We start from the raw sequence: 25643 nt of genomic DNA on the forward strand, positions 1-25643 counted from the left end.
AGAATTGAGGTATGCTTTTAAGAGGCTGATTTTAATCTATCTGAATGTGTTATCATAATTGCAAATGAACACAGAAACACAGGATGGTAGGGGTTGGAAGGGACCTCTGGAGATCATCTAGTCCAGTCCCCCTGCTAAAGGCAGGGTCACCCACAGCAGGCCACCCAGGATCAGTGTCCAGGTGGGTGTGGAATCTCACCAGAGAAGGAGACTCCACAACCTATTTGGGCAGCCTGCTCCTTTGCAGCAAAAAAAAAAAAAAAAAAAGTTTTTCCTTATGTTTAGGTGGAACTTTCTGGTTTTCAGTTTGTTCTATTGCTCCTTGTCCTGTCACTGGGCACCTCTGAAAGGATCCAAGTCCCAGCCTATTGCACTCCACCCTTTAGCTCTTGCTGAGCATTGACCTGATCGCCTCTCAGGCTGCTCTTCTCCAGGCTAAAAGGCCCAGGTCTCTCAGCCTTTACTCCTCACAGAGTTGCCCCAGGCCCATCAGTATCTTTGTAGCCTTCACTGCACTCCCTTAAGTAGTTTCCTGTCTTCTTGATCTGGACCCAGTACTCCAGATGTGGGCTTCAGTGTTTTTTCTTGCTATAACCTTCTATTAGGATAAGGTGGGTTAATGCATGAGGCCCCTTGACCTGCTGCCAGGCAGTGACAGTCACTTGGGAGCCTCTGGGTATGACACCTTGTTACACCTGCTTTCAGGATGAGAGTGTAACATCATCCTGATGTTACACTCTCATCCTGAGTGGGGTTGGGGTGACTTCAGGAGCCATGCAACACATTGCTCCTTTGCAGTCAAGTCTTGTGTGCTCTTCTGCAGCCTAAGGCGATGAAAGCGGTGCACTGTCATTAGCTGAGTGCTTGGCCCCGAAAAAGTGCCACTCGTCTGGTGCCATCTTAGTGGCTACAGGGTGTACAAATGACAGAGCAGAGGGAATTCTCCTCTATCTGCCTGCCGGAGACAATGTAAGAGTTGTGTTAAAAGCAGAGACACATCACAGGAGATTGTGTACCTTGCTCTTCTGTCTCCCCTCTCGTGGGAATTTGAAGACCTGAAAGAAAAGCACGTAGTCCACCATGAGCTGTGAGGGACATCTGATCACAAGGCAAGGAAAATGGTTTGATGAGGTCCCCAGAGGTTCAAGGTCTTCTGTCCCACTGTTATGTACCTGTATTAACCCTGTGCTGGGAGACTCTGCTAATGCAAGTCCAAATCTGAACAACCCTTCAAAAGTCCTAAGTTGATTCTGAGGGTGTGAAGCAGAAGGAATTAGATGTTCTGAGGACTGAGCAGAGCCAGGGAGCAGGAGTGAGGTGCCAGTCTACTTAATAAAAGATGTTAATGCTAAGACATCATTCCAGTGCTGTGCAATAGAAAAAGACAAACAACTGGAAGATCAGATAATTGAAGCATGGGAATGACATCAGCACCACAGATATCTCTGTAGCCTGTTTGAACACTGTGTTAAAGTCAGTCAGTTCCACCTAATAATGGCACTTACAATAACACAAGGAGAATGTAAGGTGGCATCACACTGCAGGCAGCCTGCTGTGTTAAAACAGACTTACAGCATCAACATCTGGAGACAATGGGCATGGTCTGGGCTGAAAAATGGTCAGTGCTACACCTCCATCTTAACAAAAGTGTTAACATGATAGCAGCAAAGAAAATGAAAGCAAGGGAGGGCATTGAACCAGAGCTTTAAGAAGAGAGTTTGCTATAGAGAGTTTGGAGCAGGATGACTTTATGTTAACTGGGCTAGATGAAATGAAGCTAGGGGAGGATTCATGATTATAAAGTAAAAAGAATTTCAAGATAAGGTGATGGAATGTTACCAGCAACTGCAAGCAAAGCTGACCTGTTTGTGGCTGTTGGTCTGTTCTCACAAGTAGCAAGTGATGCAATAAGAGGAAACAGCCTCCAGTTGCACCAGGGGAGGTTTAGGTTGGACATTAGGGAAAATTTCTTCCCTGCAAGAGTGGTCAGGAATTGGAACAGGCTGCCCAGGGAGGTGGTGGAGTCACTGTCCCTTGAAGTGTCAGATGTGGCCTAAATCTGGGATCAGTGTGGTGCTGTGCACAGAAAATGGAGAAGGCACCATGAGGGTGATGCTGGGACATCGTTGTTCTCTGTAGAATATCAGTGAAAAGAAATGTAGCCAGGAAGAATCTTCAATTAAGAGAGCGTAGGGAAGCAAATATTTGAGGAACCAGTAAATCAGCCTGATACAGGTAGATAGAATAAATGTAATCCAAAGGCCAAGTTGTTGTTGCAGTGTGCTAGTGACATCAGAGTGCAGGGCAGCATTTGATGATGGACAAGGCTGGAGAGGAGGCAGAAGCTCTCATTTAAAGCTCACAAAGAAATATAAATGCTAAAGGTTATTGTGTCCTGCCAGTGAGGGTTTTAATAAGTAGGTACAATTACTGCAGGGCATGAAAAAAAGCTAAGAACTATCTGCCCCCAGGGGCTGCTATTTTCTCAACAAATGTGCTGGCAGAAGCAGCCAAGCAGAGGCATAAATACAATAGGATGGGAAACTGTGTGCTGGGGAAAAGGAGTTTGTGATACTGGGAGAAGTGCCCGGTACAGGGAAGCAGATCCAGGGGAAGAATTTCACAAAGGGGGAAAAAAACCTCCAAGTTATAGATGTGGCAATGAAAATGAGATACAAGACATAAAGCCAGGCACCACTGGATTCATACAAAACACCAAGGAAGGTTTAGGTTGGTTACGAGGAACAATTTCTTCCCAAAAAGGGTTGTCAAGGCCTGTCCCAGGCAGCTCAAGACAGTGGTGGAGTCTACATCCCTGGAGGTGTTTCAAAGCCATGTAGATGTGGTGCTGGGGGACGTGGTTCAGTAGTGACCTGGCAGTGCTGGGCTGACGGTTGGTCTTGATGATCTTAAAGGTCTGTTGCAACCTAAACAGTTCTGTGATTCTCTCAGACCTACACGGCCTCAGAAATATGCTTACAACAATCTCTGCTTCTGGAAGGTGCTGGGATGGGAGATGTTAAGTCCCACTTGCATACATGAGAGTCAGTTTAGAAAGCTTTTGCTCTTAGTGGTGAGCACTTAATGCTCATACGCTCAAAACCAGTGCTCTCTGTGGGGTGAAGAAAGGCTCTGTCAGTTCAATTTCAGGCCAAGCCTGGTGATAAAGAAAAGTTATTCCAGAGAACTGACTCCCCAGGTAAAGCCTGGAGAGACACATTAGAGAGCATTCTGTATGAATAGAGGTTTAGTACGTTATCAGGAGAAGAATAACTCGATAGAGACTGGGAGGGGTGGCTGACACACCCTCAAGCTGTGCTGCCAGTCAGCAAGACCTGGGCAGGCTGGAGAGTCGGGCAGAGATGAAGGTCAAGTAGTTCAAGGACAAGTGTAGTGTCTTGCACCTAGGGAGGAATAAGCCCTGCACCAGTAGAGGTGAGAGGGGACCTGCTGGAGAGCAGCTCCACAGAGACGGAGCTGAGAGTTCTTGGGGACAAGTTCACCAGGAGCCAGCAATATGCCCTTGTGGCCAAGAAGGCCACTGGGATCCTGGGCTGCATGAGGAAGAGTGTGGCCAGCAGATCAAGGGAGGTTCTCCTCCTCTATTCTGAGGAGGGTTGAGGGTTCCCCAGTTTGAGAGACAGGAGTCCAACAGAGCCTACAAAGGTGGTGAGGAGACTGGGAGACCTGGGACTGCTTAGCCTGGAGAAGAGCAGCCTGAGAGGTGATCTTCTGAATGATCAGCATGAACTAAACTGGTGGGGGGAGAGGGAGGGGGTGGGCAAGAAGATGGGGCCAGATTCTATTCAGTGATGTGCAGCAACACAAGGGGCAAGAGACACAAACTGGAATCCAGGAAGTTCAACCTAAACATGAGAAAAAAATCCCTGGGAGGGTGGTGGAGCCCTGGAGCAGGCTGCTCAGAGAAGTTGTGGAGTCTCCTCCTCTGGAGAGATTGCAAACTCTCCTGGACTTTGTCATCCTGGGCAACCTGCTGTGGGTCCCCCTGCTTTAGCAAAAGGGCTGGACTGGATGAACTTCAGAGGTCCCTTCCAACCTCCAACATGCTGGAACTCTGTTATGGGAAGCAAACATAAAGCAACAGAGGAATGTCTAAAAGTAAAGAAGGATGCACAGGGCAGAGAAAGTTTTGCACTTAGATTCAAATGGTATGGGTAAGTGGGAGAGTAAATTAAATGTACAGCTTGAACTTTAGGATGGTCCTAGAGACTCGGGAACATGCCAGCTAAGTGCAGTCTGATGATCCAGTGTAGAGGGCAGTCCATCTATCTTATTTACAGGGTGCACAGCAGTTTCCAGGCTCACACCAAGGTTGTTTCTCATCTGTCAACAAGAACCCTAAATTCTCTTGGTTATTACTGTTCTTTGTCTCCACAGGTATTGCAGTTAAGTTTTCGTTTGCTGTATTTAAACCTGAGCATTGCATCTGGAAGGAAGTTTGTGGAGGCTTTCATTTGGGGAGAACTCTGTAGCAGCCCTGCAATATGAGATGTGGGTACTGGGGTGTACCCATGCGTGGCCCAGACGCTGGTGTTACTCTTTGTTTCAGAGCTGCTTTGTAGAGCCTGGCAGCAGCAAGCATTTAAGCATGAGGTTGAGCATACATGAGTGTTGGAGGAAAACACCTCCTCTGTCTATCCCTGAGAAAAGAAAATCGCTGTGGTTACTGTAGTAACCATGATCTCATCTGCCAGCAGACACAGGCTTCTGAACAGCCAGTGCTGCAGTTGGGAGGTGCAGCACATGTAGGAGTGCAGCAAACAGAGTTCTGGATAACATTTCCAGTCATCTCGGCTAGTCCTTGGCCCCAGGGCATGACTTCCACCAGGCAGGTGCTTGTCAACCTTGGTTTTTAAACACTCCAGTCATGGGCAAGGGAAGGTTTTTCATAGCCTGCAGCAGGAAAGAGATGGCGTTTCCCTCCTGGTTTGATGTTCACTGGTGTAATTGTGGCTTACATCTCTGGTTGTCTCATGGATTGCACTGCTGACCAACCATTTGGGAGGTGATCTTTGTCTCCCTCCTAATCTTGTGGAATTCAGATTACAACCATGTAATGCTTAGGAGGTGATGAAGAGCAGAGCTTCCTCTGACTTTCCATGGCTGGAAAGCACCCTGGTAGTCTCAAAATAAGTGTTTTCCAATCTAGTTTCTTGGGCAGTGTCCCTTCTTTGTAGAACTCTCTTCCAAGCTTGAAATAATATCAAATTGTTCTTGTTTGTCACTCAGATCCTTCATTCTGGCTTTTAACACTAAATAATAATTCAAGGCTAACAATGGGTTGTAAGAATATCTAGGTTTTGAGGAAGATGAAATGACCACTTAAGAAGCTGCTGACCAGGTCTAACAGAATCATAGAATATATCTGGTTGGAAGAGACCTTCAAGATCACCAGCCCTCAACCCAGCACTGAAGGGTCAGCATTAAACCATGTCCCTAAGGGCCGGGTCCACGTGGTGCTTGAACGCTTCCAGAGATGGTGACTTTACCACTGCCCTGGGTAGACCATTCCAGTATTTGAGAACCTTTTCAGTGAAGAAATATTTCCTAATATCCAGCCTGAATCTCCCCTGGTGCAGCCTAGGGCTATTTCCTCTGGTCCTGTCACTTGCCAGCAAGGAGAAGCTGCCTCATCCTCGCTCCAGCCTCCCTTCAGGCAGTTGTAGAGATCGAGGAGGTCCCTCCTCAGCCTCTTCTCCAGACTGAGCAACCTAAGCTTCTTCAGATGCTTCTTGTGGGCCATGTACTCCAGGTCCTTCTCCAGCCTTGTTGCCTTTCTGTGGACATGCTCCAGCACCTCAATGTCCTTCCTGTAGTGAGGAGCCCAGAACTAAACACAACAGTCGAGTCTCAGCTTTGCAACCACACATCCCCAAGTCTGTAGCTTACCATGGGGTTGTGATGAGCTAGGTGGAGGATGTTTATCATAGTGCATTATAGTAAGTAAACAAGTAAAAGCAGAATAAATACCACTTCACTGAAAGCACTTCAGTCCTGTGGTGACTTTTTTCTCTGTTTAATTTATGAGTTATAGCTTGTTCATCCTACTTTCACATCCCACTCCTGGCAGTACCTTGGTCCAACATCTCAGGTCACATGTGGATGCTACCTAACTGCACTCTGCAGCACAAAGGAGACAAGGAGATTATTTATCTGCCTTTCAGTCTCATACTTTGCTCTGTCCAGGTGGTTACAACAGCTTTTGCAGACTTCCAGCTTGTAATATATTACTAAAAAGTACAGAGCTTATTTCTTTAGCTCTTCAAGATCTTTTTTCAGGGTTATAGATTTCTACTTTGACAGTTTCCCAGGTAGTAAGCTCTGCTGAGTTGTTTATTTAGAATCATAGAATATTTTCCATTGAAAGGGACCTTTAAAGGTCATCCAGTCCAATCCTTCTGCAGTCAACAGGGACATACGCAACTAGAGCAGGTTGCACAGAGCCCCAGACAACCTGACCTGGAATGGTTCCAGGGATCTACCACCTCTCTAGGCAACCTGGGCCAGGCTCTCACTGCTCTCAGTGTAAAAAATTTCTTCTCATATCTAGTCTAAATTTCCCTCTTTTAATTTCAAACCATCACCACTTGTCCTGTTAAAACAGGCCCAGCTTTCTATTCAGCCCCTGGAAGTACTGAAAGGCCACCAGGTCTCCCCAGAGCCTTCTCCAGGCTGAACAAGCTCAGCTCTCAGCCTGGCCTCAAAGCAGAGAGCTTCCAGTCCTCAGGTTGTTGTGGCCTCCTCTGGACTTGCTCTAACAGGTCCATGTCTCTCCTGTGCTGAGGGTTCCAGAACTGGAACCAGGACTCCAGGTGAGGTCTCACCAGAATGGAGCAGTGGGGCAGAATCCCCTCCTTCCACCTGCTGCCCATGCTGCTGGGGATGCAGATCAGGACACGTTCTGGGCTGTGAGTGCACACTGCCAGCTCATGTCCAGCTTCTCATCCACCACACCCTCAGATTTTACTCTCATACAATATGAGAGGTGGCAGGTCCCACCTCAGTGTGGCAGAGTTCATTGCAGGCTGAAGAACTGCAATGCGGGCACCAACAGAAAGACACCCTGAGGGTAGACCTTCCTAAGACACAAAGCAGGTACGGTTTCTTGCTGACTTGCTGTTTTGCCTGGACTGTGCTTTTGTTTCCTGAAGGATAGGCATAAAGGTCAGAGTGATGTGTGACTACCTGGCCTCCCACTGCTCTCCCCTCACTCCACTCTTGTTCCTGGACAGAAATGAGATCAGCTTCAAGACATTATTTCTTGTGCAACCTCCACACTGAGTTTAAGGATTTCAGTATTTGTATGGATACTACTAAAAGCTGCCTCCCTAGCCCCCCACAAACTGCTTTTTCTCCCATCCTGTCTATTCCTCTAGCCCTTAGTGGAATACTTGTGTCAGAAGTTGAGGCAATTCCTTCTTGAAGATAGGGCAATTTAATGATTGCTCAGTGAGGGTAACTGGGTTTCTTCATGGACCTATTTCCAACCACAGAGCTGGATGCTATATTCAAGACCTAGGGCTTGTAGGCGATGCTTGGTAGAGCCCAAAGAAGCTGGAGGCACTGTCAGAAGGCATCAAAATGAAATTCACTCATGAAAAAGCATACAGGGAAAACAGCTGAAACTGTTATCCCTCATGGGAGGGAAATCTCTAGATGTCCATAAGGGAGAGGAAAGGATGGAAGTATGTAGGGAGGCAGAGGGTAAGACCCAGGTCAGACACCACAGTCTGAAACCAGGAGCCTGGCCAAGGAAGCCCAGCACCAAGAAAGATGTTTAGGTGCAAAGCTCCTCAGCCCCACAGAAAGCCACTGTCCCGCCAGACAACCTAACAGAGTAGCCCTGTTATGCCTTTGCCCAGCTGGGAAGCATGGTCCAGGGAAACTTGAAGCCTCCCACTCCTGTTGTGACAGGCCCTGTGCAAGGCAAGCTGTCAATGAGCAGATCAGACTGGTTCAGCTGAGTGATGGGATCATTTAATTTTTGAGCAGGCAAGATCTGAGTGATTTGATCAGTGCAATCCTCCAGAGACCAAAAAACCCCAAACCCAAGTCATTCTTCCCTCTTCCTGCTATATTAGACTTGGATCAAACAAGAGATTGGTTATCACTGAGTGCTGGCAGGAGCACTGTGTGTTTAAATGGTAACACAGCTAGGAGAAGCACAGCACCTCTTTGTTAAAGGTGCCTCCTACTTAATGAAGTGCTGCAAAAAGACTAAACTGTCCCCAGATGGTCATAGTCAGGAGTGTTTGGGTAACACACAGAGCAATAGCGTCTTAAAATGGAAGGAGCAAACAAAAATAATCATGATGAAAGGGATCCTTGATTCCAAGTGCTCTTGCTTGACTTCCAGCATTGACGTTTGTGTCAATACTGTATTAGCGGTAATCAAATCTCTCATTGTCTGCTGCGATGAACCCAGCTCCTTGGGTATAAAGCTCCATTAATCACTGAGGTGTGCTGGTGGGAAGATGAATTACGTGGTGCTTTGTAGATCTGCTGAAAGAGAGAAGGACATGCATTGAGTATAAATGGGGAAGCAGCAGCAAAAATGTACTCCTAGATCTTTTTCCTTGGCATTTTCTCTGCACTAAGCCAAAGAGAGGTACAGACATTAGAACTTCATTAACTATCCTGTGTGGTTTTGAATTGATTGTTTTGATTTTAAAGCAGATGAAAGGTGCAGGTTGTGGGGGGGTGAGTTTCTGTAATTCTGCCAATTGTACAGGCATTTTCAGCAGCTTAAAATGGGAGTAATGCCACTAAATGATGACACCAAGCTGGGAGGGAGTGTTGATCTCCTCGAGGGTAGGAAGGCTCTACAGAGCAACCTGGACAAGCTGGACTGATGGGCTGGGGCTGTTAGGATGAGGTTCAATAAGGTCAAATGACAGGTCCTACCCTATTGTGCTAGTTTGAAGCAGGCTAGAATGTTTTGGTGAGAAGAACTAGATTACAGGCTGTGGAAAGAAAACAATGGTGATGTCTACTTAGCTCACAGTCTTGCTGAGGAGTACAGGAAGAAGAAATAAAAACATTAGATAATCACTCAGCATCACTCTCACTGGGGTTGCTGGCTGAGCTGCATCTCTCTAACCTCACCCTCCATTTTTGGGCTAACCCACTTTGCTTCCTAACCTCTGGCCGAACCTCTGTTCTTCCTTGGGACTGGGGTAAGGTTGAGAGGGGTAGGGGGAAGGGCAAGGGGTGGTTGAGAGCCCCTCCTGGGGACTTAGGTTTCTGGGAAGGGAGCTGTGTTTCTGTATTACCTTTTTACCTTGTATATTTCTGTCTGTAACTGTATATACTGTGACTATCTGTTTGCATATTGTGCCAGCTGTAAATATAAGCTTCATTTGTATTTCCAGAGCCGGCTGAGTCTAGTCTGGGTTATTTCTAAAGTGTGGAGGGGCAGGGAGCACCCAAACCATCACACCTTGGGTCACAACAACTCCATGAATGCTCCAGGCTTGGTGCAGAGTGGGTGGAAAGCTGCCCGGTGGAAAAGGACCTGGGGGGTGTTGGTCAACAGCCAGCTGAGCATCAGCCAGTGTGTGCCCAAGTGGCCAAGAAAGCCAACAGCTTCCTGGCCTTGATCAGCAATAATGTGGCCGGTGGGACCAGGGCAGTGATTGTCCCCCTATACTCAGCACTCCTTGTGAGGAGTGAGGCCACTCCTTGAGTACCAGGTTCAATTTTGGGGCTCTCACTCCAAGAAGGACATTGAAGTGCTGGAGTGGGTCCAGAGAAAGGCAGCGAAGCTGGTGGAGAACCTGGAGAACAGGTCTGGTGAGGGAACTGGGGTTGTTTAGCCTGCAGAAAAGTAGGCTGAGGTGAGACTTCATTGCTCTCTACAGCTGCCTGGTGACAAGCAACAGGATGAGAGGAAAAGGCCTCAGGTTCACCAGGGCAGGATTTAGGTTGGAGATTAGAAAAAAAGTTCTTCATGGAAAGTGTTCTCAAAGGCTGTAAGAGGCTGCCCAGGGAGGTGGTTGAATCCTTGGCCCCCCAAGGTATTTCAAAGAGGCAGAGATGTGGTGCTGAGGAACATGATTTTGCACCAGGCTTGGGAGAATTAGAACTTGATGATCTTAAAGGGTGTTTTGAACTCAACCCAAGCAATTCTATGGTTCCATGACTGTAAATGTCATAGTTGTCTTGGTCCTGATAGAAACTGCAATGCTGTCAGCAGCCCCTGGAGACCTGTCTGCCGGAGTTAGGTCACAGACCCCTTGCATGCTGTTGGGTGGGTCATTTCATTATGCTCTGCCTCATTTCCCCGTCTGAAATGCAGGAAAGAGCGCTCCCTGCATCCAGTATTAAGAGCACCATGTTCTTGTTCATTAGATCCAAAGAAAGAAGCTGTGGGTGTATTTTTTACTGTGTAAGAAGAGATGTTGTGCGGGTTATCTGAAGGGACTGTGTCTTTGAGGAAGTGCTCTCTGGAGCCTTTCAATGGGTGTGCTTTACCTGAGGGATCAGTTTTACCTCAGATCGTACCCTGAGTATCTTCCTTTGCAGAGTGATGTCACCATTTCTTACTTTCTGACCTAAAGCCCTTGGGAATGAAAATGCCAAGTGCTGTTGCTGTATGTAGTGTGATAGGGCCCTGTTCTGCAAGACAGCTTAGAAATCTTTGGTTGTCCATAGCAACCTGAAGGCACTGGAATATGGGCTTGCACACATGGGATGAGGTGTGTGTGGTGTTGAGATGCTGCTGTTATTAGGAAAAGGCTCTCTGCTTTGTTCCTATCTTGATAGTCTCCTCATCACTCCTACCCACCCTATAGCAATGGCAGCTCTTGCCAGCAGAGTGTTTTTTACCAGGCTGCTGGTCACCCTCCCTAGGAGGTGTGCATTGCGTATGGTCAGAGAGGAACTGGTACCAGCAATGTCTGCAGGGAAGGCCTAACCAGAGTTAGCCTCCCTCCTGCAGAGATGGTGATGTCCACCACTACAGAGTGCGTGGCAGAGCTGGAGCCAGCACAGATCACCTCAGTTTACTGCTGCTGGATGTAAATACAGACTTCTAGTTGAAAGCTGGAGAGAAAGAGAGGCCACAGATACTGTGTCTTACACTCTCAGGTCTCTCAGGCTGTAGTCTGGGCAAAACCTCTCTTCTCTGTGCCACAGCTAAGGAGCGGGAGGCAGAGCAGCATTCCAGGCTGTAGCCAGGCCCAAAGCAGTGACTGTGTGACATGACTCAACATGTCACCCTAAACCTGTTACTGACCTTGCCAAAGGTCATGCCCCTCATGTGCTTTGCAAGACCCTCATGCCCTGTTGTGTCAGCCCTGTGAAAGGGTGACTGCTGTGGGTGCTTCATCACTGCCTGTCACCACCTCACCTCACTCCTTCCTACACCAGTCTGCTGGAAGCCAGAGCCTGGACTGCCTGCTCCACTTCACTGAGCAGCTTTTGCAGTATTGGAGCACGAAGACATTTCAGCAGCTTCTGTGCTGTGGGCAACAGTCAGTCCCTGTTGTAATTAGCCTTGGGTGTCCTCCAGAATGGCACAAACTTCAAAAGCCCCAAGCCTGCCCTTGGAGGAATGCAGGTGGGGCAGGCAACATCATCCTGGGACTGCTTCAGCTCCAGTGACCAATTTACATAGTCAAGGCCTTACACAGCAATAATAATAATAATAATAATAATAATAATAATAATAATAATAATAATAATAAAAAAAAAAAATACCTAGGGTCTGATGGCTTCAGTTTTTAATCCCTATTACTGCCAATAATCCTTTGCCTGTGAGTAGGCTCTACTCATGCAAGTAGTGCTCTTGGCTTCAGCGGAGTGTCTTTGACCTGCCTGTAGTTAATGTAAACTAAGATTACTTTTGGCATCTGTGGAATCCTAAAACACTAAACCAGCAGACTGTGATCCAGGCTTCACAGACCCAGGAGGTCATGTTGAAGTTTACATTTGCTGCTGGCAGTTCCAGCGGGTTGCTAGCACAGGCACAGCAGATTAATTTCCTTTCCTACTGCAGAATAAACACTGCGTGGGGGAGTAAATATTAAAGTGAAGGGGGGGGGAAGACTCCTTTGTCAAACTCAGCGTCAGAGGATGTCTGTTTACCTGGTGTCCCACATAGCAGATGCTGCTTACTGGAGCGTTGTGGAAGTTGAGAGACAAAGCTTCAAACAGGGCCAGGCAGTGCACGAAGGAGACAAGAAAGGCTCCTGCTGGTTTTCAGTGTGATGGCTTAGCTGTGCCTGTGACTGGGCAGCCCAGCTCACATGGGAAATGCTTCTTGGAGCCTAACGAGCACTAAGGTGCACATCCTCCATGCTGCTATGGCAACGGTGGGGTGTGGAGGAGCTGGGAGGACTGGCTGCCAGGAGCTGCCGCACCTTGCTAAGAGAACTACTGCCCTTTGGATGTCCAAATGGCTTTAATTACTGGCTGTGGAGACTATCTGGTGTCTAGTGACTGAACCTTCAAATGAGTGCTGCTTCCTTGGGCTGGCTTCAGGGGCGTAGCGGGAGCAGGCAGTCCCGGGGGCACTGTGGTGCTGTGAGCAGTCTGGCAGAGTTCATGCAGGACTGTCAGGCTTGACAAGGAAGATCAGGGAAGCTTTGCTGATGGTGTCCTGGCAGGCAGTGTTTCAGGTTTACTTCTCACTCTTCATTTGTAAGACCTACTGACTCCTGTCCCTTTCCCTGCTGGTGGGGTGCATGCACAACAGCCTTCACACCCTGCTGACCTCTAGGCAGAGCTCAGAAGCTCTGGGTTTGTAGCAGCACAGCTGATAACAAACTGTTATCATGGAGACTCTGATACTTAGACACTTAATTTCCCCTGGGGGACAAGATGATGACTCTTGAAATGCTGAGGCTGTTTGTGGGGTCAGCTGGGCAGAGACATCTCTTCCCTGAACCCATGGGAGCTATGGCTTGCATGCTTTGTATTCTTAGGTTGCTTCCATGGCTCCAGTTTGCTGCAGGGCAGCATTTCCTGTGCTGTGCCCTGGCCAGAGAAACCACATGAAGCCCTGTCACTGCTGAGGGGTGGACAGCAGGATGGGAAATTAAAGGAGGGAACATGGTCCACGTAGGAGAACAGGGGCATGAAATAATTTAACTGTAGTTCCTATGAAGTACTCTGGCTGTTTGGGTAGACACCTTTCATGCCAGTTTGGGTAGACACCTGTTCGTGCCAGTTTGGGTAGACACCTGTTCGTGCCAGTTTGGGTAGACACCTTTCGTGCTAAGCTAAACCAAAACAAGTTTGGTTTTTTTAAAGTTCCATTTTTGCAGACTGAAGCACTTTGAATAAATTCCCATGGACTTAAAACTCTTCTGCTATCTCTTCACTCATGCTTTGCTTAAAGACTAGTATCTCCCACTCTTAGATCTTGACATGAAAGCAAGTGCTTTGCACTAGCCACCACTTCTGATTCCATTTGCTTGATGCACCTTTAGCAGTGGAGGTCCTCCCACTGTTACACCTCTTGCTACAGGGAGTGATAGAAAAGCTGGGGTTATTTATAAAGCCCTTCACTTTCTCTGTACTTTTCACACCAGGTACCTACATGCCAAATCAACCCCGTGAACTCAGAGGGTGGCCGTCAAAACAATGCTCTGAGTGTCACACTTCTCTGCTGGGTACCCTGTACCCGATGAGCTCTCCCAGGAAGAGCCAGCATGGAGTGGCTTGTGTGACATAATGCTCCATCTGAGCTCTCTGCATCCTCCCCTAGTGCATCATTTGCCTGATAAAAGCCAACACTTGCTGCTAATTACCTGTTGCCCTGCTACCCACTAATTAATGAGAGCTGTAGAGATGAGATGTGTGCTTTCTGGGGTGACCACTCAATTCAGTGACTGCAGAGGTGGAGGGTAAGGATTTTAACAGAGACAACCTGGAATGAGTAATACAGTAATGCTTGGCTGGTCTTAATCTTTTTGAGGATTTATTGATAATCCTGTCCAGAAATACAGCAAAACTGATTGAGATCAATGTATGGCACAGTTCCTATCTCTAGGGAAGTGAACACACCGTAGCAGGAAACCCCATTTTGTTTCATCTGGCTGGAAAAGAAACCCAGTTGTGGCAGCATACACACAGAATCACAGAATCAGCCAAGCTGGGAAAGACCTCTAGGATCATCAAGTCCAACCTATCACCTAACCCTTCTAACTAACTAAACCATGGCACTAAGTGTCTCATCCAGCCTCCCCTTAAACACCTCCAGGGATGGTGACCCCACCACCTTCCTGGGCAGCCCAGTCCAATGGGCAATCACTCTTTCCATGTAGAACTTCTTCCTAAACATTTCTGAGAGATGAACAGCAAGGAGAGCAGTAACGTGGTGGTTCTGCAGACTGGCAGAAAGGCTGTCAGAGGAGGGAGCTCCCTTGCTCTGCAGGCTTTGTGGAAGGCTCCTGGTGCTGGGAATTCAGTGAAGTCTCTTGGGGGGATGAGCAGCTGTGGTAGGGGCTGTGCTGAGGGGGGTTCAGTTAGGCTGAACAACCCCCCCTCCCCTAGTCTCAGTGTTGCCTGATGGTGCCTATGTGTTACAGATGGGCAGGGATGATCAGGTGGGTATCTACGCTCTGCTGGACAGGCTCCAACTCCACCTTGCCAGCTAAGGTGGACAAATGTCACATGGAGTTTTCATAATGCGGAGTTTCATTAGAGTTCAAATACAGGGCTGGCTTTCAAAACTGGTCTGAAGTTAACACCTGGATAAAGCCTGGCTTATGTGACTGGAAAGCTGAGATTTGGAGAGAGACCTGGGGGTATTGGTAGGCAGTTGACTTGAACATGAGTCAGCAGTGGGCCCATGCAGCCAAGAAGGGCAATGGTATCCTGGCTTGTGCTCTGTGGCCAGCAGGGACAGGAAGGTGATTATCTTCCTGTACTCAGCACTGGTGAGGCCACACCTCAAGTGTTGTGTTTAGTTCTGGGCCCCTTATTACAGGAAGGACACTGAGGTGCTGACATGTGTCCAGAGAAAGGCAACAAGACTGACGAAGTGCCTGAAGCTACATGGCCTGCAAGGACTGTCTGAGGGAGCTGGGGTTGTTCAGTCTGGAGAAGAGGCTGAGGGGAGACTTCCTTGCAATCTACAACTGCCTGAAGGGAGACTGGAGCCTTTTCTCTTGGTGACAAGAGACATGACCACAGGAAATGGTTCCAAGCTGCACCAGGGGAAGTTCAGTCTGGATATTAGGAAATATTTCTTCACTGAAAGGGTTCTCAAACACTGGAATGGTCTGCACAGGGCAGTGTTAGAGTCACCACCCCTGGAAGTGTTCAAGTGCCATGTGGACCTGGCACTTAGAGGTTTAGTGTTGACCATTCAGTGTGGGTCAAGGATTGCACTGGATGGTCTTTGAGGTCTCTTCCAACTGTATGTATTCTGTGATTATATTACATTTTAAGAACTCTTCTTGTATCACAAGATAAAAATAAGCCTGAATTCAGAAAATCTGTACAAAATCATTCACCATGTGTCATTTTGTGTGTATATATACATATATACATTTTTTTTTTTTACATGGCATCTGATAATGATCAGGATTTAACTTCTTTAGGGGGCTACTGAACCATGTCATTGAGCTTTTCATGTCCCTCAGTTCTGCATGGCAGCAGCTTTAGCTCAGCCCTAAGAGATGGATGACTAAATGCCAATGAGGAAACTGCTTGAGAGAGTCCATCACAGAGCCACAAAGCTACTGAAGGCAGTGGAACATCTCCCTTGTGAGGAAAGGCTGAGTAGGGAGATGGGGCTCTTTAGCTTGGAGAAGAGGAGCCTGAGAGATGACCTCATTCATGTTTATAAAGATGTGAAATGTGATGGCAGGAGCCAGGCTCTGCTCAGAAATGCCCAATGATAGGACAAGGGGCAATGGGTGCAAGATGGAGCATAGAAGGTTCCACATGAACAGAAGGAAAAACTTTTTTTCACTGTGAGGGTGACAAAACACTGGAACAGGCTCCCCAGAGAGGTTGTGGTCTTCTCTGGAGACATTCCAAACCTGGCTGGATGCACCCCTGTGTGACTCACCCTAGGTGGTCCTGCTCTGGTAGGGGGGTTGGATTGGATGATCTTTAAAGGTCACTTCTAAACCCCTAATGTTCTGTGATATGTCTCCTGATGACCCTATGGGAAGTACACACACTACACAAAGTGGAAGACTGTCCACAGGTATATGCATGTCCCAGTCAGTACCTTCTCAGTAGGACTCTATGTGTGATCCCACATAGAAGGGAGAGGCAGCCTTACTCTACGCTGACCAATAAAATGCTTGGAGGGCATCACAGGAAAATGCTTTGCACCAGGGAGCACAGCACTTATTACTCCTGCTTATGTCAGTGCTGCTTGCTTCCTTTGGGAAAGCACAACAGATGCTGCAATCCAGCTGGGGAAATAGAGATTTTCCTCCCACATTTACCAAGTGTTAAACTGAGAAGGTACCCACTTTCCTTCATGAATCCTTATGTGTTGTAACAGCCGTTAATTCACAATCATTTCAAGAGGTTAAATTAATGTCCCATCGATAACATGTCTGGGTTCTGGCCAGTGGAAGATGTAGATGGGTATAAAATAGTTGTTTCATCAGTGTTGCAAGGTGAGTTGCTCTAGGATTTTCATAGAATCATGAGAACACCTCCAATATCCTCATCAAGTCCAACTGTTAACCTAGGACTGACTCCACCACTAAACCATAGCCCTCAGCAGTATAAATACGTATTTTTTGAATGCTTCCAGGCATGCTGACTCCACCACCTCCCTGGGCAGCCTGCTCCAATGCCTGACTGCTCTTTCAGGGAAGAAACGTTTCCTAGTATCCAACCTAAACCTGCACTGGTCCAACTTGTGGTCATTTCCTCTCCTGTCACTTATTACTTGTGAAAAAAGGCTATGGTTAAAAACATAGAAAAAATAGTACAAAACCTGAACTTTTAGTTCTTCTTTGTATATATAAAAAAATAACAGGAAGGGAAGAGAATGACTTGCTGCACAACATGAAGACAGTACCCAATGTTTTACTCTAATTGAAGCTAAGAGAGCCAGCAGAACGCAATCAATAGTTACTTTGTGTAGTACTAGTTTTACAGTAGGTGGAAATGCACCTTTAAGTAAAAGCAGTAAAGGCAACTGGTCTCTTGGGATAACCATTTGCTCAGCAGAGCCAGTGATGAATCGTGCTCCTGCTTCCTGAAGTGAAGCTACATTCAGAGAGACATCTGAGATGGGTTGGTTAAGTGTTTTTTTAAGCCTTTGACAACGTAGTGCCCATTCCACTGGCTCTGCCTTCTCAGAGGAGCTCCTGGGGACTGCAGCAAGAACTAAATCAGGCCTCTAAATGTTAACCTGCTGCTAGGTGCAAGATGCCAGGAGGGAGGGATCACACTGCTGGTTTCCAGCTGATGAGGTGAGGCTCCTAACCTGAGAGCCTGTTGCACAGCTTTTGCTGCTGTGGGATCACAAAGAGCTCTGTCCCTGCTTGTACAGTGGTGAAACAGCTTGGCTGTGTTGCCCTCCCGCACACATGCCCTTTGCTTGTGTCAGAACTCTCAAGTGCAACACCTCTTTCCAAGTCACTCCGCAGTGTGAATGGTCCTGTTCTGAGCTGCTCTGCCAGGATTATTCAGAACAGCTGGACACATGTGTTGCTCAACTGTCACTCATCAGCAAGCCCAAGAGTTGGGAAGTCCTAGGAAGCTGTCACTGTAGGCCATTTATTTTTCCATTCTCTCTCATGCCCTAACACAACACAGGACGACAACAATGTGCAGCAATGTGGTTCCTACAAACAAGTTAGACTTTTTTTTCCCCCGTTTTAAGATATCCCAAACTACAACTTGGTTCCAAATGTTAGCTTCTCAAAGGAACTCATCACAAAGGACCATTTGGAATACCCATTTGGTTTCACATACATAGGTGGCTTTTAGAAGGAACCACTTCCTTTGTGTTTTTAATCCCACCTAGACAGGAATGTTGATGTTATACATCGGTAGAAAATGGAAGTGGAAATGCAGAAGCTGTGGTATAAAATGTCTCTGTGTTGCCAGTGGCACTTGAAATGTGCTTCACTGACAGGTTTGATGCTCTGAAAGAACATTTTTTTATCTGCTTGACCCTTTCTGGCCCAGGCAGGTGATCCTCACATCCTGTCACAACGCACAACCCATGGAAATCTGCAGCAACTGCTAGGTACTCATTAGTCACTGACACAAACCTTTGCACATCAGAATCTATCTACAGGTGCCACAGGGAGAAAGCAAGAAAGAAAAATGTGTCATACTCCAAAGTAAACAGCTTGATTCCCTATTAGTCTGCCCGAGGGTGAATTAGTAATTTATGAAGCACTTTGCCATGATGAGATTTGTTTAGTCCACTTAGGATTTGTTTTTTTTTTGCTGTTAACACAGAGTTAAACAACTGATGCTGTGTCTACATGCCCTTCTGCAGATACCAGCTTGCTCTGTGCCCTGTGCCTGCCAGCTATGAGCTGCATCACCGGCAGTACAGCTGCACTGTTTGCACAGCAAAGAGGTAAGGGCCAATATTCCCCCAGTTACTCATCCCAGTGCCACACCTCCCTCTTCCCACCAGGTGTTGCAGCTGCTTCTGCCGTGTTAGCCAAGTGGCAGGCACACTGCACGCTGTCTGCCTGACTGGAATGCAGCAGCAAGGCACAGAGCAGTGCAGGGAGGGCAGGAGGAAGGCACACTTGGTGATCTCAGCAGGCCAGCCTAAATGATTCTATATGAGTACTGAAGGGCAGTTGGACTAGGCGACCTTTGAAGGCCCCTTCCAATCCAGACCATTCTATGACTGTGTCCAGTTCTGGGCTCCCCAGTTCAAGAAGTACAGGAACTGCTGGAGAAACTTCAGTGCAGGGTACAAAGATGCTGAGGGGCCTGGAGCATCTCTGTGAGGAGGAGAGGCAGAGAGTCCTGGGGGTGTTTAGCCTAGAGAAGAGCAACTTGAGAGGGGATTTTTTCAATATTCAGTGAGAAGATGGAGCTGGGATCTATTCATGGTGCCCAGTGACAGGACAAGGGGCAATGGGCACAAACTAGAACCCAGAAGGTTATACTTAAACATGAGGAAAAATTTTGGTGTGAAAGTGATGGAACCTTAGAGCAGGCAGCCCAGAGAAGTTGTGCACCCTCCTCCTCTTGGGAGATTCCAAACCCACCTGGACATTGTGATCCTGGGCAACCTGCTGTGGGTGACCCTGCATTAGCAGGAGGGTTGGACTAGGTCATCTCCAGAGGTCACTTCCAACCTCCACCATCCTGTGATTCAGGGTGAGGGTCACAGCATCTTCATCCAGCTCTGTGTCAGTGCACACAAAATGTTGTTCCTTCACCCAGGGAACAGAGCTGTGAAAGGACTTTTTTTCCCCACCTTTAACCCACCCTATTGCTTATTAAGAGTTGAGAAAGGCAGAAGTCTGTATTGCTAAGAGCACCAACAAATCTTCAGGAAAAAGCAGACACTGCTATAGAATGGAAGAAAAAAAAATGGTAAAGAACCCCAAATCCCCATTACAATAAATAAATCCAAACTAAATGAAATCTTCAAAGCCTACTTTCTGGACATAAATCCCCTATTTGTCTTTTGAAGGTCAGCATTAGATGATGCAAGACCAACACTCAACTTCTAGCCCATTAGCCTCTGTGGAGCCAGCTAGGAGCCAGTGTGATGTGGTGTGTCTGCATACTTCCTCCAGGCACTGGGGAAGAGGTGAAGGAGAAGCAAAACTCTTCCTAGGGTAGGAAGAATTAAGAGATCCTCCTTGTCTCTAAGATCATATGTTGCTACCATGGTGGGGGTCATGGGACAAACTGGTGGGATAGCCTGCAGGAATGTTTCCCTTTCTGAGCTAAAACCAATAGGAAAAGGCTCAGAGTTTTGAGCCACTTCAGACAACTCTCTGGAGCCAACTGCCCTGCACTGGGCTGTCTGTGTGTGAAACAAGTGACCCTCAGCTCACTCAGGCGAAAGGCAGAGGTCTGTGCACAGTACTGGGTCCCACCAATCTCCCTTCTTCCTCTCATGTGGCGCATTTGTCTCTTCTGTCAGCCAGCCAACCACAGCTGATACACATGGGGCTAGTTTAAAGCATCACTCCCATGTTTTGGTCAGTGTAAAGCTGGAATCTCTTTTCCCTAGGGAAAAAAGGAGTTACTGAAGTGGCTGTGATGACTGACTGGTGACCTTATCAACAGAGTGGGGGTTCTTCTGGCACAGCTACTCTGCCCAAGTGCTAATCCCTCCACCTACACTTGTTAAACCTTTTAAGTAAAGGTGTCTTGTGAAGGAAAAGCGCTGTAAGTCTGGGGTTTGCTGTAACACTTTAGCTAGAGACTGAAGAAACAGCAGTTGTGAGCTGTAGTGGGCTTCAAGCCCACAGATTGTTTGGACTTGTATAGCATCTTTGGGATCTCTAATGACAAAGATAAAGAGGACCTAGCTCTTAAGCTATTTGCCCATGTGGGTCAAATATAGGCCCAAATTCCTTTGGTTCAAGCCTACATTGATGCTGAGCAGGAAAGCTGTCCTAGAATTGCCTCACATCAAGGGTTTCATATAAGTCATCCTCCTGCTGTGTGTGGGATTAATCAAAAGAGAGAAGTAAAGAATTTCTATAAATGCCTTGTAGGTCTGGATCCTCAAAAGAAAACAGCTGCTAAAATGGGTGGATACACTGGACTGAGGCAGGGAGGACAGCAGGCAGCTGGGATCATTGTTCCCAAGCCAGGAGCGGGACCCCAGCAGAGTGGGGACTCCCTCACTGCATCTGTCCCACTGCTTTCTGGCTGAAGATCTTCTCAAGCCTACATGGCAGCTCCTGAAGTAATTCATATTTCCTCAGGGAAACCCTGGTGTGCTTGAGAGATGCTGAAGGCATCAAACCACTGTTTCCTGGGGTCTCCAGAACATCAGACTGGCTGCCAGCTTGATAAACGGGCACTGAAGTGTCATCAGGGAGTTGAAGTGCCACCAATGTTTAAAAAATAGCTGACTGAACCTCTGGCTTAATTTAGGAGCTTGTCAGGTGTAGACCAGTGGCCTGGCAAGGCTCAGTTCAAGGTGGTGTTTGCTGGGCTTTGTACACTCTCAGTCTCTGTCTACAACAGAATATTAAATCTCAGCTCTTGCTGGCAGAACGCCTTGCATGAAGATCTGCCCTGGGACTCAAGTAGCACTGAATTCTGAACAACTGACAGAAAAAGGGGAGTTTGGGCCAGTGTCTATGCTGGCATGACTCCACTGCAGGAAGAAAGTGAAGTCCTAGCCCTGTTGAGATGCATGAGACTTGTGACCACTGAGAACTCTTTCAACAACTCAACCCAAATCCTGCTTTGAACTGAAACCTCCCTGTCAGTCTTCACCTATAAACATATCTTGCAGCCAGAAGAAAAATGTTCTGCAGCAAGCAAAGAAGCTTGTGAGACAGATTTAAGATCATCAGTGGAACTCTTGCTACAGACATTCATCACAGGCTATATGTGGCTTGTGTGAAAAGACACTGACTGAGTGGCACATGCATGCTCAACTCCCTTCATGCTGGGAAGGCTCCCACTTTGATGCAGTCACACTTTATTCAACACACCTCCTGTTGCTCCTGTGAACTCCATGAGCAAAGTTTTGGTCCTCTGAGTGTGACCCACTCATGCACCCAGTGCTCGCTGACATCCTTTTAAGAGCAGGTTACTGCAGGACCCCTAGATCTTGACAATGCACCTTGCTCTTCTCTTGTTCTATTACACATTGCTGTGGCGGCTCCCAGACAGGGTGTTTGTTAGTCTTCTGGAAGTTCTTCTGGCTGCAGATACACCTGCATCAAAGCCCTCTGAGCTCCTACTGTTTGCAGAAGACTATGCCTCCAGCAAGGTGATCAAGAAGTTGGTGTTTCATGGGGTGACACTAAGTTAGGAGAGAGTGTTGATCTCCTTGAATACAGGACAGCTTTACACAGCGACACGGACAGGCCAGATTGAAGGGCTGGGGCTAACGGAATGAGGTCCAACAAGGCCAGCTGCTGTACCCAGCACTTGGGTCACAACAACCTCATGCAGCATTACAGGCGTAGTGCAGAGTGGCTGGAAAGCTGCCCAGTGGAAAAGGTTTGGGGGTGTTGGTCAACAGCCAACTGAGCGTGAGCCAGCATGAGCCCAGATGACCAAGAAAGCCACCTGCATGTTGGCCTGGATCAGCAATAATATGGCTGGTGGGACCAGGGCAGTGATTATCTCCCTGTACTCAGCACTGGTGAGGCCACACCTTGAGTACCAGGTTCAATTTTGGGGCTCTCACTCCAAGAAGGACACTGAAGTGCTGGAGTGGGTCCAGAGAAAGGCAGTGAAGCTCGTGGAGGACCTGGAGAACAGGTCTGGTGAGGAGCAGCTGAGGGAACTGGGGTTGTTTAGTCTGGAGAAAAGTAGGCTGAGGCAAGACCTCATTGCTCCCTAAAACTGCCTGGTGACAAGCAACAGGATGAGAGGAAAAGGTCTCAGGTTCACCAGGGCAGGATTTAGGTTGGAAATTAGAAAAAAAATTCTTTATTGAAAGGGTTCTCAAAGACTGTAACAGGCTGCCCAGGGAAGTGGTTGAATCCTTGGCCCCCAAGGTATTTCAAAGAGGCAGAGATGTGGTGCTGAGGGACATGGTTTAGCACCAAGTTGGGTGGAGAAAGATAATCATAGAATCAGTCAGGGTTGGAAGGGACCACAAGGATCATCTAATTCCAACCCCACTGCCATGGGCAGGGACACTCTACCCTAGAGCAGGCTGGCCAGAGCCCCATCCAGCCTGGCCTTAAACACCTCCAGGGATGGGGCCTCAACCACCTCCTTGGGCAACCCATTCCAGCCTCTCACTACTCTCATGCTGAACAACTTCCTCCTCACGTCCAGCCTGAACCTACCCATCTCCAACTTTGCTCCCCTAGTCCTGTCACTCCCTGATATCCTGAAAAGTCCTTCCCCAGCTTTTTTGTAGGCCCCCTTCAGATATTGGAAAGCCACAAGAAGGTCATTTGGGAGCCTCCTCTTCTCCAGACTGAACAGCCCCAACTCTTCCAGTCTGTCCACATAGCAGAGCTGCTCCAGCCCTCTGATCATCCCAGTGGCCCTTCTCTGGACACGCTCCAGCACATCCACATCCCTCTTGTAATGGGGGCTCCAGGTTGTGTCTCACCGGAGCAGAGTAGAGGGGGAGAATCACCTCCCTCGACCTGCTGGCCACACTTCTGATGCAGCCCAGGATCTGGTTGGCCCTCTGGGCTGCAAGTGCACACTGCTGGCTCATGTCGAGCTTCTGGTCCACCAGCACCCCCAAGTCCCTCTCTTCAGGGCTGCTCTCCAGCCAGTCACTGCCCAGCCTGGATTTGTGCTTGGGATTGCCCTGACCCAGATGCAAGACCCTGCATTTGGTCTTGCTGAACCTCATGAGGTTGGCTTGTGCCCACCTCTCCAGCCTTTCCAGGTCCCTCTGGATGGCATCCCTTCCCTCCAGTGTGTCTGCTGCACCATACAGCTTGGTGTTGTCAGCAAACATGCTGGGAGTGCACTCAGTTGGTTGGACTGGACGAGCTTAAAGGTCTTTTCCAACTGAAATGATTCTATAGTTCTGTGATTCTCTCATTGATTTTCCTACCAAAATGATTCTATGATTACCCACAGCCTTATGGTTGTAGGGTTAAAAAGAAGCAGGAAAGAATGCACCACAAAACCCAAATAAATTAATAATATTTCTCTATTCTTTAAGCTTTACCAAGAAGCAGGGAAGAAAAAACTGTTCTGCTTTGCATGTCTCCTACACAGCAAACAGCAATCATTCAATCACAGCTGCGTAGCACCTAGGACACTCCTGGGGGTTGGTGTTTGGAATGAGAATTCCAAACGAGCAAGAGTTGATGTGACTCTGTGACACAAAATCTTCCATCGGTGGCTGATTATTGAGTTCTTGCAGCTTGCTCTTGAACCCTCCTAGATTGCTTGGGCCCTGCATTATGGAAGGTGTTTTTTCCTACCAGCTTTAAACTCAACCTTAGTATAAAAGAGATCCACCTCTTCCTGTGCTCACTGTTGGTTCCTCCTCTCCCTTCTGCAGGCCTGGTGGACCAGGATGTGTTGCAGAGAAGTGGTCACATCCAGGCAAAGACACCCTCTCTGCAAGTATCCTGACAACAACAGCAAGATGCCTTGGGAGTCCAGACCTGGTGTCCTTTGCACCTCTCTCAGCTGCTGTGCTACACTGGTTTTTAGCATTTTCTGCTTTTGAGATAACCACCCAGATGACTTCCTCTCTGGCTAAGGCTTGCCATAAGGTGAGTACACTCTTAACTTTTTTTATGAAGGATTCTCCTCAAATCTCCAATGAGACCTACTTCTTTTTTTTTTTTCCCTCTCCTAAGTCAGAATACAAGAGCTAGATGGTTGTTGAGGTTTTCCATGGTGTTGGCTCTCTATGAGACAGAGCAGCTTCTGGCCTTCAGCTGCCCTGTCCCAGACATTTTAGTACCAAGAGTCATGTTTGGTTTTGGTAGGACCTGATGAGTGATCTGAGACAGGCTTCTACTGTGCACCGGGCTGACAACACAGGATATAAAATAATTCCATCCCAAGGTTCCTAAATAGATGGAGTCAACAAAACGTAGAGAGAAAGGAAGGAAAAAAAAATCTGTATGGAAAAAATGTGCCAATTCTGCAGAGCAAAGTATTCTTGTCCAACCTTTGCCAGGGACACTGCCACTCCTAAGGAGGCCACTGAGGGCATCTGTCATGCCCCCTCCACCTCTCTGCACCAGCTGAAGGATTTGGGACAGAAGTGGATTAAGCTCTCGGGGGCTTTAAGTATATTCTCCTGTGGCTCACGCTGCCTTCCTCTCAGATTCCTGCAAGCAGCTGAGTTGCACCCAGCAGCGCCTGCTCCCATGCCTTACAGATAAGCATTGCACAACAGTTGTTGGACCAGAGCTCCAGTGAGGCAGAACACATTTCACAACTGCTGTCATCTGTGGATTTCTGCTCACAGAAATAGAAAGGGAAAGCCCAGCTAGCTAAGTCTGGCTCTGCAAAGGAGGAGCAAAGTGCATGTGTGCTGCTCTGCCACCTTTCCTAAGGGGGACAGCTGAATTACAGAACCATCTGCATGTCTTCAGGCCGGTTTCTAGCAGGGGGTTACTCTCTCATGGTTGCTCCAGCCAAGGCTCAGAGGGCTTGTTGTTGGTCCACCACCTCGATGGCTTTCCCCGTGGAGGTGCTGTCCTCTGATGTCTGACTCAGCCTGTAGCCAAGCTCCGCGAATTGTGCATGTTCATAGGAGGCTCCTGTCAAGAGTTCAGGCTGCTTCAGTAACCCTTTTAGCGCTCAGCAGGATTCAGCCTCACATTCTCTGGCACAGAAAGGCTCCAAACATGGTACTGCATAGCCCTAAACTTTCTCCGTCCACTAAGCATTCTGTAACCCTAGACTTTCCATGTCCAGACTATTCCATAATCCCAGACTCTCCCTACATCCACCGAGTCGTCTCTTCCAGGAACATGACGGTGTGGAGTGGCGCTGCCAAGCCCTGACATGCCACGCAGCACCAGTGTCCTCCTGCTCCTCCCCGTCAGCCCTCGCAACTGCTTCTGCTT

The 25643-nt window shown here is 47.8% G+C and overlaps 1 long non-coding RNA gene across 2 annotated transcripts in view; it reads left to right on the forward strand.

Moving 5' to 3' along the window:
* The window catches only part of LOC135187802 (uncharacterized), a 40119-nt gene extending 15786 nt beyond the window's left edge, over window positions 1-24333 (forward strand). Inside the window, exons 3-4 of one of the 2 annotated variants that reach the window (XR_010307455.1) lie at window positions 18418-18541; window positions 24116-24333. This is a non-coding gene — a long non-coding RNA (uncharacterized LOC135187802). The remainder of the gene's footprint in view (window positions 1-18417; window positions 18542-24115) is intronic. The other variant, XR_010307454.1, reaches the window with a different exon arrangement.
* Window positions 24334-25643: the final 1310 nt, after the last annotated feature.

Source organism: Pogoniulus pusillus, chromosome 2, assembly GCF_015220805.1.
Source record: "Pogoniulus pusillus isolate bPogPus1 chromosome 2, bPogPus1.pri, whole genome shotgun sequence".
Lineage (NCBI taxonomy): Eukaryota > Metazoa > Chordata > Aves > Piciformes > Lybiidae > Pogoniulus > Pogoniulus pusillus.